Source organism: Gymnogyps californianus, chromosome 3, assembly GCF_018139145.2.
Source record: "Gymnogyps californianus isolate 813 chromosome 3, ASM1813914v2, whole genome shotgun sequence".
NCBI lineage: Eukaryota > Metazoa > Chordata > Aves > Accipitriformes > Cathartidae > Gymnogyps > Gymnogyps californianus.
In genome coordinates this window covers 79,771,572-79,784,543 of record NC_059473.1, presented here as the reverse complement: position 1 = coordinate 79,784,543, position 12,972 = coordinate 79,771,572, and positions in this window count along the sequence as shown.

Below are 12,972 nucleotides of genomic sequence, written 5' to 3'. Positions count from 1 at the left end.
ACTGAGAAGAGAAATGCATATAGGTGTTTTAAGTCTGATACACCTTTGATTTATCTTCATATTATCTCTAATTTTTCTCCTTTCACAATAGGGTTGTACTATACCTACTAAATATTCATAAGCAAATTCATGGCAGGGTATCAGGGTAGCAGTTTAACTTATAGCTACTAATGCATTTATAAGGGCAGGCAGTACCCTGGGGATGACCTGTGACCTTTCACTAAGAGAATGACATCTGGTTGTAATAGGTTTTTATACCCAGCTGATTTAAACATGTCATTACAAAAAGGATTTGGGCAGTTGTTAAAAATTTGTTAACATATTCATGGAATATAATGAATGAATTGTTATTCCATTTAAACAACAAAAAAGAAAAGGTTACCCTATTCCCACATGATGCGTCAATCCTTTTGATGTTGTATAAAATATAGTTGCCTGTTTGTGCTTGATAGAAACCAGTTTAACAGGTAAGGGTCTATAAGGCTTTTCTACTCAAACTCAAATTTATTTTTCAAACTTCCATTTCTCTTATGTGTCCTGAGATCAAGTACTAACAGTGAAGGATTTTTGATGTTGTAGGGTTCTTTGGTAATCAATAGTGTCTCACGAAGATAGGCAGCTAAGGTGTCTCTTCCTGGCAAGCTGCACAGAATACGACCTCACTGAAAATCTCTCAGATCCCCAGCACAACCAGATGAATGTACTGACAAGTACTAACATTCAACCTTTATTCACATATCTGATTCTTTGCCCATACAGATCAGTCTCAATGCTTAATGTGTAGTTTATGATGACTTTACTTTTTTCTTAACAAGAAGGGAACAGAAAGTAAGGACTTTACTGTTTTTCAGTTATGGCCAGTTACACAAGAACTGTCTCCGGGGTTTTTTCATATAACTTTTGTATGTTCAGTATGTAAATATTTAAACATACTTCTTTCACAGGAACTATGCTGTAGTCAAATTGCCTTGCAATGGGAAATTTCTATAAATAAATATAATTAAGTTACAAAGCCATGAACAATAAAGCATTAATGAATATTAAATAAAGATGACCTATTTAACAAGCTGTTTACTTTATGCCTGTTTCAGAAAGGCTCACATCCTGTGTCTGATCCCAGTCTGCAGGATGGGAAGAATACTAAAGGAATTAAGAATATCTTTACTGCTGTCAGAGTAATAGGCTCTTTGTGTCTAATACTTATAATAAAATATGACACAATCTGCATGGAAAGATTGTTAGCTTCTAAAATTAGGATAAATATTAAAAACAAGTTACATGAAAATATTCACAATGTTTGTTTTAAAATCACAGAACTCTGAGAGGAGAGAAGGACAGGCTGATTCTTCAATTATATAGTTAGGTTAATTACATGAGTGATCTTTCAGGAGTTTTTGTCTTCAGAATTGACAGATAAATGAATGGGGCTGTACAAAAACTCTGCAGTGGAGTGAAAAAAAGTCTATCTGCAGAAGCAACCAAAGCAATTTTGTAACTAAAGTCTTGTGAGATTAATATCTTCTTTGGAATGATTATGATGTATGGCAGAAGAGAAGATAGCTGGTTGCTGGATGCATCTATTTCTGTTTGCTAAACCCAGCTCTCGCAGAGAATGCTTGTTGCATTTGAAACTACATGATCAGCAAAGGTAATCAAAAAAGGTTGGAGGGAGAAGAGAAGGAGGAAGAGGTACAGTTTAAATATTCACCTAGAGGGAGACACAAATGGATCTGGATGATTTATAACATATGGAAACATGCTCCCCTAAGTTATAAGATTTCTTCTGGCAGAGACAGGTTTTGATATCCCAACATGATGACAGCCAATCCAAGGATCCTAGAGCAGGAGAAGAAACAGTAAGTAGTAGATGCCCAACACGCAAACTGAAGCAAGTATAAGAGCTGACATCCATGATGTTACACATCCTGCCTGGAGGAAGCACTCTCTTCTCCCTATCTGGCTGGTGGAAACTCGGACACTATGAAGCCAAGAATACAAGAATTACAAGATTGCAAGGAGAACTGGAAAGAGGCAGAGTAATTATCTGGAGGAAATAAAGTTGCTGGACAGGAAAGCACACACAAAGAGAAGCACCAGGGGACAGATCCCAGCATTTCTTTTCCCTCATTCACTCAGGCTGTAACACCAGGCTCCCCAAGGTCCCTGTCTCACCAGTCCCAAGACTCATGTATTCTTTTGCCTTTATGGTGGTCTGACAGGGAGAGGGCAGGGAATGAAATGTGTCTGTCCACTGTGATTCCCATCCCAGGACATCAAAAGCAGTCTGTAGACTGCAGTCTAAGGGTTAAGGAGCTGATGGGGTGGGGGGTGGAGGGGGCAGATATGAATCTTTGCAGGCTACACAGAAGCTAAAACTAAGACTTTCTATGTCATCGGCAAATGGTCTGATATTGGCTGTCATATAGCATAAGGATATTTCCACCTCCGTGCAGACAGTGTCAGCTAACTGCTCCTGAGTCCACATCCCAGGCAACTAAACTTCTCATTATTCCTGGGTTGATGTTTTCATCCTGTGAGGACCCTGGTGTGTGCCACATGCATCAGATTTATCCTAATGACTAAACTGGTTTACTGCAAATATAGAAAGTCTCTACTCTGTAAGCCTGAAAACTAAGTGTTGTCTTTCCAGGATTTCTGGAAATTTCATATCATGCCTCAGTTCCTTTTTTTTTTAGTATTCATGTCTCAGAACCAAAGCAGAGCTTTTTCATTCTAGAAAAAACTAATTATCCAAATAGGGTGGAATTGGATTTTCTTCCTTAGATTCTTTCACATCTTATCTTGACATTTAGTTCAGAAATGTGTCATAACAGCTAAAATAGGACATTGAGGTGAGAATATGTGAACTCTCTCAAAGCCCCTCAGATCTCCAATTATAACTGCCTTGTTGACTTGGGTAACTCGGTTAAAGTGTGAGATTCCACTTTCCTTTACTGTAGACATAAGTTATAAGCTTATCTGTATTGTGAAACTGCTGTGTGTGAAGACTTCCAATACCTGATTATAAATTGCTTTCTGAGAGCCTCATAAAAAGGGTGGAACTTACAGCTAGTGCCAGGAATGATTATTATCATTAATAACAATGAGATGTGCTATGCTGTTAAAGCAGTCATTTTTTTCCCCCTTGTTGGATTAAGAAACCTTTCTGTAGCCTTTGTGTAATCAGAGATATGGAAAGCATTTTGAGATCCTTCAGGATGAAAGGGACAAATAAAAAATGTGACATGAATCATTACAGTGTTAATCATAGCATTAAATATTCAGTAACTGAGCATTTATAATTGAGTGGGGGGGAAAAAATTACTTTGTGCTACACTTCAAGCTCAGATTTGCTGCATGTTGTGAACAGGGCAGAACAAGCTGAGCAGGCAAAGCCGACAGAGGTATTCTAAGAGCTCTGGCTTTCTCTTCATTGATTGCTGTCCCTGACTTAATGTCATCAGGTGCTTGGTGATTTACAATATACTGGTAATAAAACAGAGGTATGTGAGTAGAGAGATAGCGAGCTTCTTTTTTCCTGTTCATCCCTACAGTTCATTCCTTGGTTAAGACAACACCATGGTGACAATCAATATGCAGCAGAATGTAGTGAAAGTGAAGAACCGTGGGCAGATTATGCTGACAGAAAGACGCCTTCTTTCGTTGCACTGTAAGTGATAGTCTGTCAAACAAACACAAGTCAATGTTTTTGAGCTCCGTCTAACAACACAAACAATCCAGTCCAAAAGCCTGAAAAGCTCTGATGTTCAACTGAGGGAAAGTTGCAATGGAATTGTAATGAGAGATGATATATTTCTACCACTCTGCTGAAGACGAGAGACATATCTATTCCATAAATTTATTCAATAAGCTGAAAATCCCAATGGCCAGTGTTGTGGTTTAGGCCCAGCTGGCAACAAAGCACCACACAGCTGCTCGCTCACGGTGAGGAAAAAATACAATGGAAAGGCTCGTGAGTCGAGACAAGGACAGGGAGGGATCACTGACCAATTACGGTCACGGGCAAAAAACAGACTCAACTTGGGGAAAAAAAAAGGAAATCAATTTAATTTCTTACCAATCAAATCAGAGTAGGATAATGAGAAATAGAACCTTATCTTAAAAACACACCTTCCCCCCACCCCTCCCTTCTTCCCAGGCTCAGCTTTGCTTCCGATTCCTCTACCTTCTCCCCACCAGAGATGCAGGTGGGCAGGAATGGGGGTTGCGGTCAGTTTGTCCTGCATTGTGTCTGCCGCTCCTTCCTCCTCAGGGGGAGGACTCCTCACACTCTTCCCCTGCTCCAGCGTGGGGTCCCTCTCACGGGGGTCAGCCCTCCATGAGCTTCTCCAACGCAAGTCCTTTCCACACACTGCAGTCCACGAACTGCTCCAGCGTGGGCTTTCCCACAGAGTCACGGCCTTCTCCGCGCCCAGCCACCTGCTCCAGCGTGGGGTCCTCCACGGGCTGCAGGGGAATCTCTGCTCCACCGTTAACCTCCATGGGCTGCAGGGGGACAGCCTGCCATCTCACCACGGGCTGCAGGGGAATCTCTGCTCTGGCGCACCTCCTCCCTTTCCTCCATCTTCAATGGCCTCGATGTCTGCATGGTTGTTTCTCTCACATCCCACTCCTCTCTCCGCTGCAGCTTCAATTTAGCAGTTTTTCCCCTTCTTAAATATGCTATCACAGAGGTGCTACCACCTTCGCTGATTGGCTCAGCCTTGGCCAGAGGCGGGTCTGTCTTGGAGCCAGGGAAGCTTCTAGCAGCTCCTCACAGGAGCCACCCCTGTAGCCCCTCCCCTGCTACCAAAACCCTGCCACACAAACCCAACACAGCCAGTATGCAACATTATTGAACCAAAAGCTCACAGTGGTTGTTCTTGCTTGTTTGTTTGTTTGCTGTAGAGGCTGGAAATATAAGAGTTTTTTTGAAAATGACTACAATCTTCCATAGTGGTAAAAACATTCACAATGCATTTTCTATTAGTGTTCTTCACCAAATTGGGACATTTACTAAAGATTCTAGTTACAACGTAAGTGTGCAAAAGGTGCATACTTATAATTAAAACCTAAAAGGGCATGCAGGCAGAAAATTTATTTTTAATTACAGGAGAGTAATCTTCAGAAAGTGTATAAAAGGGAGCAGAATATGGTGGTGTGTGTCCAGCACAGATAGAATTCTGCAAAAGTAAAATACACATTTTAAGCTATGCCATGTAGTCAACAAATCCTAAAAGAAAGAAAATTTAAAACACTAGTGATACACACAGTATCACACATTAGTGATGTGAAAATGTGAAACTACAGGAACAGACAGTGTAGTGCCTAGACTTATTAAACCATTTAGGTAATCTTAAGACTGCGGCCTTTAAGATAAATTATAAAAGAAACTTCTATGGTATCTCCATTAGTGAATGGACATGTTAGAATCTATGCAGTTTAAGTACCAGCACTTTGGGGACTTATCAAATTTTACCCACACTATTCTTATATTTTAATCGGAAGTGTTAGAATAGAAATATCAGAAAGCAGGACTTCTTCAAATCAGGAAGTTTTGTAATTAACTATTTTGAATGTTTTCCCTGCTTTATTCTTTCTTTTTTTTTTCATCTATTTTAGCAGACAGAAAGTATTTATTTCTTGTAATTTAAAAACCAAACCAAATCAAACCAAACCAAAACAAATATTTTTACACTACTGATTTATTTTCCAACTCTGCCTGAAAGTCAAGGCAAGGCAAGGACAATGGACTCATTTCCTAAACCCACAGACCAAAAAAAAGCAGTTTTAAAGGTTTTTCACATACAGGCACAGTCTTACAGTCACCATGTTTTGAACTGGGTCTGACTAAAATTCCTGAGATTTGCTACTTAGTCTAGAAATGACAACATTTTTGCATTTAGCAGGAGGATTCATTGTTACAGACTCCAACCAAAAGCAAAACCTTCCAGAAAAAAAGATGCTTCAAAGTGATGGAGTATCAATTAAATCCCAAAAATTTTATTGAGGAAAAAAGATCAACAGATTCATAAACTCATCTCTTAAAAGATCTTGGAACAAATAGCTGTGGAGTTCAACTTGCATTAAAAGACCTTCTTCACTCATCAAAAATCCATTTCATTTGTATTCTTGTGATGAAGTTTGTACTTCTTTTTACTTGGTAAGAATAATGTTTTTATTTGTAGACAGCATAAGATGGATGATGTCCTTAACTATTCAAAGCTTTGTTTTCAACTGCTATTGTAAATGCTATTATATGGATACGTCAGCAGGCTATATTTTGCAAACAGATGCAAGAGAGAACTGCCTGCACACCAACATAGTTGAATCAGAGCCAGCTTTAAGCTGGAAACTGCATAACTATGGCTAGTGTTATACTGATTCTGCGCTATTAAAGCCCTTCTGAAAAATGATGTGTATTAGCTTGATGTAGATACAAAAATTTGGGGCTTTAAGGTGATTTGCATTCAGGTTTCTCAGTGAAAACTTCAGAGAGGGACAGGATAAGCTCATGTCTTCTGGGAAAATCCACTGTAGATAAGCACGAAGCAGCCAGTTCTTCAAAAAGCAGCCTTTTTACTTCGCAAATTTAAAGGGCTCGAAAAATTAGTACTTTTGTGATATAATTCCCTTAGGTGCCTCTTCTGAAGGCATTCTTTTGAAGACTGGGTTACTGTTGAAAACTTAACTATGAAAGCAAGCCAGCACAGCAGTTTTTTGGTGTATGTTTCTTGGTCATCACACTTTTGAAATTTGCTCATACAGATTAGTCCACTGCAGATAGTGAAAATCCAAAATCAGGGTAAGCCCTTTGGTGGATCCTCTATTTGAGATTTAGCTTTATTACCTCTGCCAAATGACAGATTTTTTTTCTCTCAAATTCTGCCAGATGACATGATTTCACAATAATTATTAGAGGCTGGACTCTAAAGTTACATCTATGCTAGTATATAAAATAGTCGAGGGACCGTTCTCCATCACAGCTGACAGCTGACACAGCATAGCTTGTCCCCATAAAGTCAAACTTCCTCAGCTCTAAACCAGTGTGGCCCTGCTTGGTTTGTTCACTGGAAGTGGTCCTTGGCCCATGCTAACACCTATGTACTGCCTGGCATCATTGCAAGAGTCCAGACTAGAGATTTTACACTGTAGATGACAAGACACTAACACTCATGCACATTTCCTGGCCCTCTAGCTTACTAGTTAGCAAATACCATTCTTTAAAAGTGTTGGGTTTGGCTAAGTTCAGAATTGCTTCATGCAACTCTGCTAAAGCAGACCTTCATGTCACCTGCAGAATATCTACTGATAAGCTCATTATCTAGCAAATTCTGCAGCCGTTGTCTGCAGATTTCATTGTTATTGTCACAATGCTTATGTGATTGCACAAGAAACAGAAAGAAACTAAGTAATCAGTGTCTCTCTCTACCAAAATAATGACTAGTCATTTGGTCTTCTAAAGGGACTATGTGATACATTCATGGAAATTAACACCAATTTATTGTGTTGCCAGTTTTTATAATATTTATATATTATTGTTCTTGTTTTCCTAAAAAAAGCTTCTATTTTGCCCATACCAGATCCCCATCTGCCCTAACTATAAGCATGTGAATCTTCACTAGTGTGCAGCGAAAAATAATCATCTGACATATTGTTTACTGAATGTAAGGTTTCTACTTTAATCCTATTTGGTTTTTGAATACTTAATTATTAAAAATGGTTAAGTAATAAAACTGTGTATAAAAATTATGCTTATGAATGTCAAGGAAAACCAAGCCAAAGTAATTTATATTACCTTTGCCAAAGCTGGAGGTTCTCAAACTGTTGGGGAATCATCATCAGTTTTAAAAGAAATATTACTAACTATAGGTTTGATTGTTAAGTCATTCTCTAGGTTTTTCTTCCCAAGAGTAGCTGCAGCTTTATCTGTGCATTCCAGATTCCATAGGATTTTATAAGGAATGTATGCAAAACAAAATATATCAGTTGGAACCCATATAAATAAAACCCTAAAGCATAACCACACCATACTGCAGCATATTTTCTCATAAAATCTCAGTACCGTTAATAATTTTTTCTCAGAAACGTCACGAGTAACAAGCTACAATGGCTATTGTATTCCTTACAGAGAATTAATAGTTGCAAATCCATTTTTATCTAAAACAAGATAACAATTATATTAACACATTCTTTGCCTCATGAATACTCACATCAAAGAAATGAAAATAAATGTGGTTTTTAACAAACAATAAAACATCTAAGATAGATACACAAGCAGTAAGAAAAATACGGAGAGAGGAAATAAGCTGAAAGCTTTTGTCTGTGGGTGATCAAAAACAAATGCTATTTTCCATAGTAATATAAATGTCTGCATTAATCAATAACCTAGTCCAATTATTTTTCACCCCTCATCTACTGTCTGCTTCAAACATTTTTAATCACTGAACATCCTCTTTTCAATGATGCAAGTATAGGAAGTAATAGCTGAATTCGCTTTACCAGACATCCAGCTAAGGATAGGCAGCAAAAAGAAATAAAAAACCCAGCAAAAGGGCATTTGGAATTGCATTATTTCACTGTTCCCTCCAGCTGGGATTGAAAGTAAGCTACCCACTGGCAAACAGCCGTATTTTATACTCACTCTCCCACTTCACTTTTTACTGAAAAAATCTTCCAGTTCTCTTGAACTTGTCATTAGTATGAGTAAAAATATATAACTGGATATTGATTTGGGAAATTACACCACCTCAAAAGGCATCTACAATTAGCTAAACACCATGTGTTTGCAGTAACACTGCATTTTCTAAATACACAATTTTATTGTTCCCTGCACTAGGAATGCAAAGAGAAGTGCAACATTTATGCTTATATTTTGCCTGTGTTTTTCTAAATTTACAAAAATGGAGACTGTTTTTCTCATTTAGACTAATTCTTGCAGTGTTCTACGTTGAAATCTTCAATGTAGTTGCAACCGTCAGTTGCGTTATGTCTGCAAGCTAGCCAACAGAAGTCTGTTATTCTTATAATGATTTGAAGCTTCCTGCGAAAAGACATGCCTGTGATCAAGTCCCCAGGAACCTGTATGGCCCTTCTTGTTGTGGGGATTAGGCAGGAACTGGAGGGATGCTCAGGCTATAACTTCACAGTGCTGCAATTTCACTCTGCCTGATTACAATTCCCATATGTATTCACTCATAAAAGATAAGAAGAACTGACTTTTAGTCAAGAGATTTAAGAAACAGAATGTTTCTTAAATGCACACATCACATCTTCAACAGAAATATAATAAAAACATTGGCATTTTCTGTTTTCAATACCAGTTGAAAGCGATCTTGGCCACATACAATTATTTTATTGTACAGCCAGTACATTTTTTAAATGCATTACTGCATCACTATATATAAAACAGTATTGTATACATGTTATTTTGTAGGTTGACATAACAGACAACCTGCAGATAAAGCAAGTCTGACAAATTGGCAGAACTTGGATATGTAAGGGAAGACTGACATGTAGAATATTCTTAAAATAAGCAAGAACAGGCTAGATTTGAAAATAACCTTGGAAATACAGGGCATATTGACGTATCAGACAGACCTCATTCTATCCAAGGTAGCAATAGTATCATAAGGCTTGCATTACATTTTTTTCCACTCTTTTTGGAGGGGAAGTGGAGAAAGAAGAGACTGATATTTTGTTTAAAGCCACTAAATATGTATAACCAAAGAATGGTAGGAGTAGCGTGGAAGTCTTGATTGTTTGGGGATACGTGAGCCAATGTTTGTAGGCAGAGGCAATAGTATAATTAGGACAGCTGACACAGTACGACAAACAGTGAGAATGGGGAAACTGAGCCACAGGTGGACATGGCTCTTTTGCAGGATTTTAGAGAGTATGACATAAAAATGCCATGAAAAAAATTTCAGATTATGTATTTACACTATCCAAATGTCTTTGACAGGCAAGGAAAAAGGAAATTATTCCAGTGATTTGGATATTCACATATAAATACCTAATGGAGTTAATTGGATTTGACATTTAGCAGACCCAGACTTACTAGATAAGAATAGAGGAAAGAACAATACTGCCTGACTCTTATACCCAAATGGTGTTTTAGGATTAATACCTTCTTTAACAGTGTGTATGGCAGAACAGCAGAATAGCATTTATAACACGGGGACTAATCTTTCAGAGGCCCCTCACAAAAACTTTTTCCCCTTCTTTCCAGTTTTCCCCATGCTTCAGCACTATGAGTCACTAAGTTCAAATCTATGTTCCTCACAGTCTTTGGAGAAACAGTCTCAAACTGTCTGGGAAAATCTTTTGTACACTAACTATTCCTTAGCATATTTACAAAAAGTCACCTTTTGCTGCAAGTAATGTTAAAAACACTTGTTTCCGTGAAACTCCTCTACAGATCAAGAGACAAGAGTTTCCTAAACATGTTAATTACTTATTTTGTCCCAGTAAGCACTCGGTGGAAAAAAGATTATGGTGATGTCCCATAAGGCTGCCCTGCCTTTCATATGTATCTTCATGAAAACAGGCAACAGTAGTGATAGTCATTGGTACCAATAACAGCTTTATTAGCTGGTAGGAATCAGTTCTTACAAGGACCATTAAAAGCATGCGTTATCATACTGCTTCCTTACAGGAATGCGGGCACTTCCTTGCAGGAAAGAGATTCTAAAGAATATGTGATTAATTTCCCTGAAGTTTAGAAACTGTTTTTCTCTGTAGTCTCATCATGAAGGTATTCCAAAAATGTAAGTAGAAACACATGCTACTTGCCATCTAAACAGCAGATTGAAGTTCCTAGAGTAGTTCTCTGCTATATTTGAATACTCCACACTGCATATCTACCACCATCTTATAATTACACTGAAAGAAAAATTTCTCTTGATTTTTCCAATGTCCTCTGAAATTGGAGGTGAGGCTTCCACTGACTACAGTGGAGCTTGGCAGGGACAGGATATAACCATGTACAGGGGCTTTCTTTCATTTAAATGTTTTTATTTAGCAGTACTGCCAACATGGTAGCAGGTATTTATAATTGTTTTACTTGTTTCCTTTTTTCATACATCATGTCCTCAGCCAACTTTTCATTTTTTCAAAGACTCCAACCAGGTAGACGTGTCATTAACCTCAAATATGGAACTTTGTCAGAAACATTTTCTAAAGGAAAGATAGCTTTGTCATTTCATTAGAAAATTTGCATTATGGTTCAGAAACAGTTTTATCTGAATCCTCTTTTAATCATCAAGCTTGCACGGTCTCCTGTCATAACCTCTGATTTCTGGGTTGAGGCTAAAATAATTTCCTTTGCAGGAAATCCTGACACCTGAAGCCTTTGTCATGACATTAATTTAGTTATTGAACTCTTATGATGAATTTATAGGAGAAGAATTTTCTTTTCAAAAAAGTGTGGGTTTTTTTTCTAGAAGAATATTCAGAATACATTTACATATTTCTGATGAAATATATTACTTTGTACCTTATTCCTTAAGGGCTTTAAATAACATTTCCTTCTTAATTTTTTTTTTTTTTCATATTTCAACTCCTCTTGGAGTTGGTATCTAACTCTCCCAAGGTAATAAGGTCATTCAAACAATGAAATGTCTGTCTGTCTTTTTGTTTCCAAGGTTCTACCCTTCCCCTAATGGGCCATTTCTTCCCTAGCAAGATTATTTCTGTGGGGGATATGTTTCCACTCAAAGTGTCTTAGGAATCCTTCAGTGTTAAGTGGGACAATTCGACTTTATCATACAGTTATGTTCTTCATATTTGCTTAACTTAGATACTCTATAAAGATGCCTTTATACGCACATTTTTTCCATGAGACTAGAACTTTTGTGCAAATGGAGAAGTAATACAGATGGAGTGGGGGCTGAGTCCAATTAGCAATAAAGCTTTTTGAATGCTGATCCTGGTCCACCCATGCTCCAAGATTACTATATGCAAACCATTTTCTCCCTACAAGCTTTGTACCTACAGTTATCGTGACACTTTGCGTAATTAGATCTGCTCACATCTGCCTACTAAAGACTATACAAATGTACTTTTAGATGCTAAAGGATAGAGACACCTTCTTCTGGGGAAAGCTTAAGTGTTGCTCAGCTCTCTTGTATTCAGCAAGCAATTCGGAGTGCCTTCCTGGGGGAGGGGGAAGATGTGCCTGACCACAGAGACAGGTTCCTGTCAGTGGTGGTGGTGGTTATGGAGCTCGTCCCTTGATATGCTGACCCCATTCCAAGATGAATTCCTCCTACCTTTTCACACTGCACAAAGAAGGCTAGGACACCTCATGTCACAACACAGAACAGTAGCACAAAGGTGTCCAAGATGAACACAGAACAGAAAGGAGGTACTAGCAAAAAGTGCTGTGCCCAAGATAATAAGCCTAGCCTTCTGTGAAGGCAAATGGGGAGTTTACTTTGAAAACCCATGCATTTATGACCAGAAAGAACTTCTGTGACTACTTTCTAGTTTGAAAAAAAATAGTTCTCCCTTCCTACAAACCCCCCAACAAAACACACTCTACTTTTAAACAGAGATATTCCAAAACTGGAATATTTTCCATTTGGAGTTACTGTTCTAGTGCTTCATGGGAATGGTCATTCAGATCTCTTGCACTCCCTTTGTGTTAGTATGAAACTTTCCATCTATACTTTCTTATTATACCATAGCTATTGCCTGCTACTACTGAATATATCTTCCCCTATCTGATGGCAACAGTAATAGAGATATAACACATAGACATGTAAATAAGAGAATGGTCTTTACTTCCTGATTCCATCCTAGTGTTTAGATTAGTGTTACACACAGTGACATTTCAATATTTTACAAGGAATTCTTATGTTGAGGGGGTGTTTTCCCAAAAATGTTAAATTTTTTAGTATAATTTTTAATACTAAAAATAATAATGTATAGAAAAAAACTCAGAATTTTTCAATTAAATTATTTATGAAA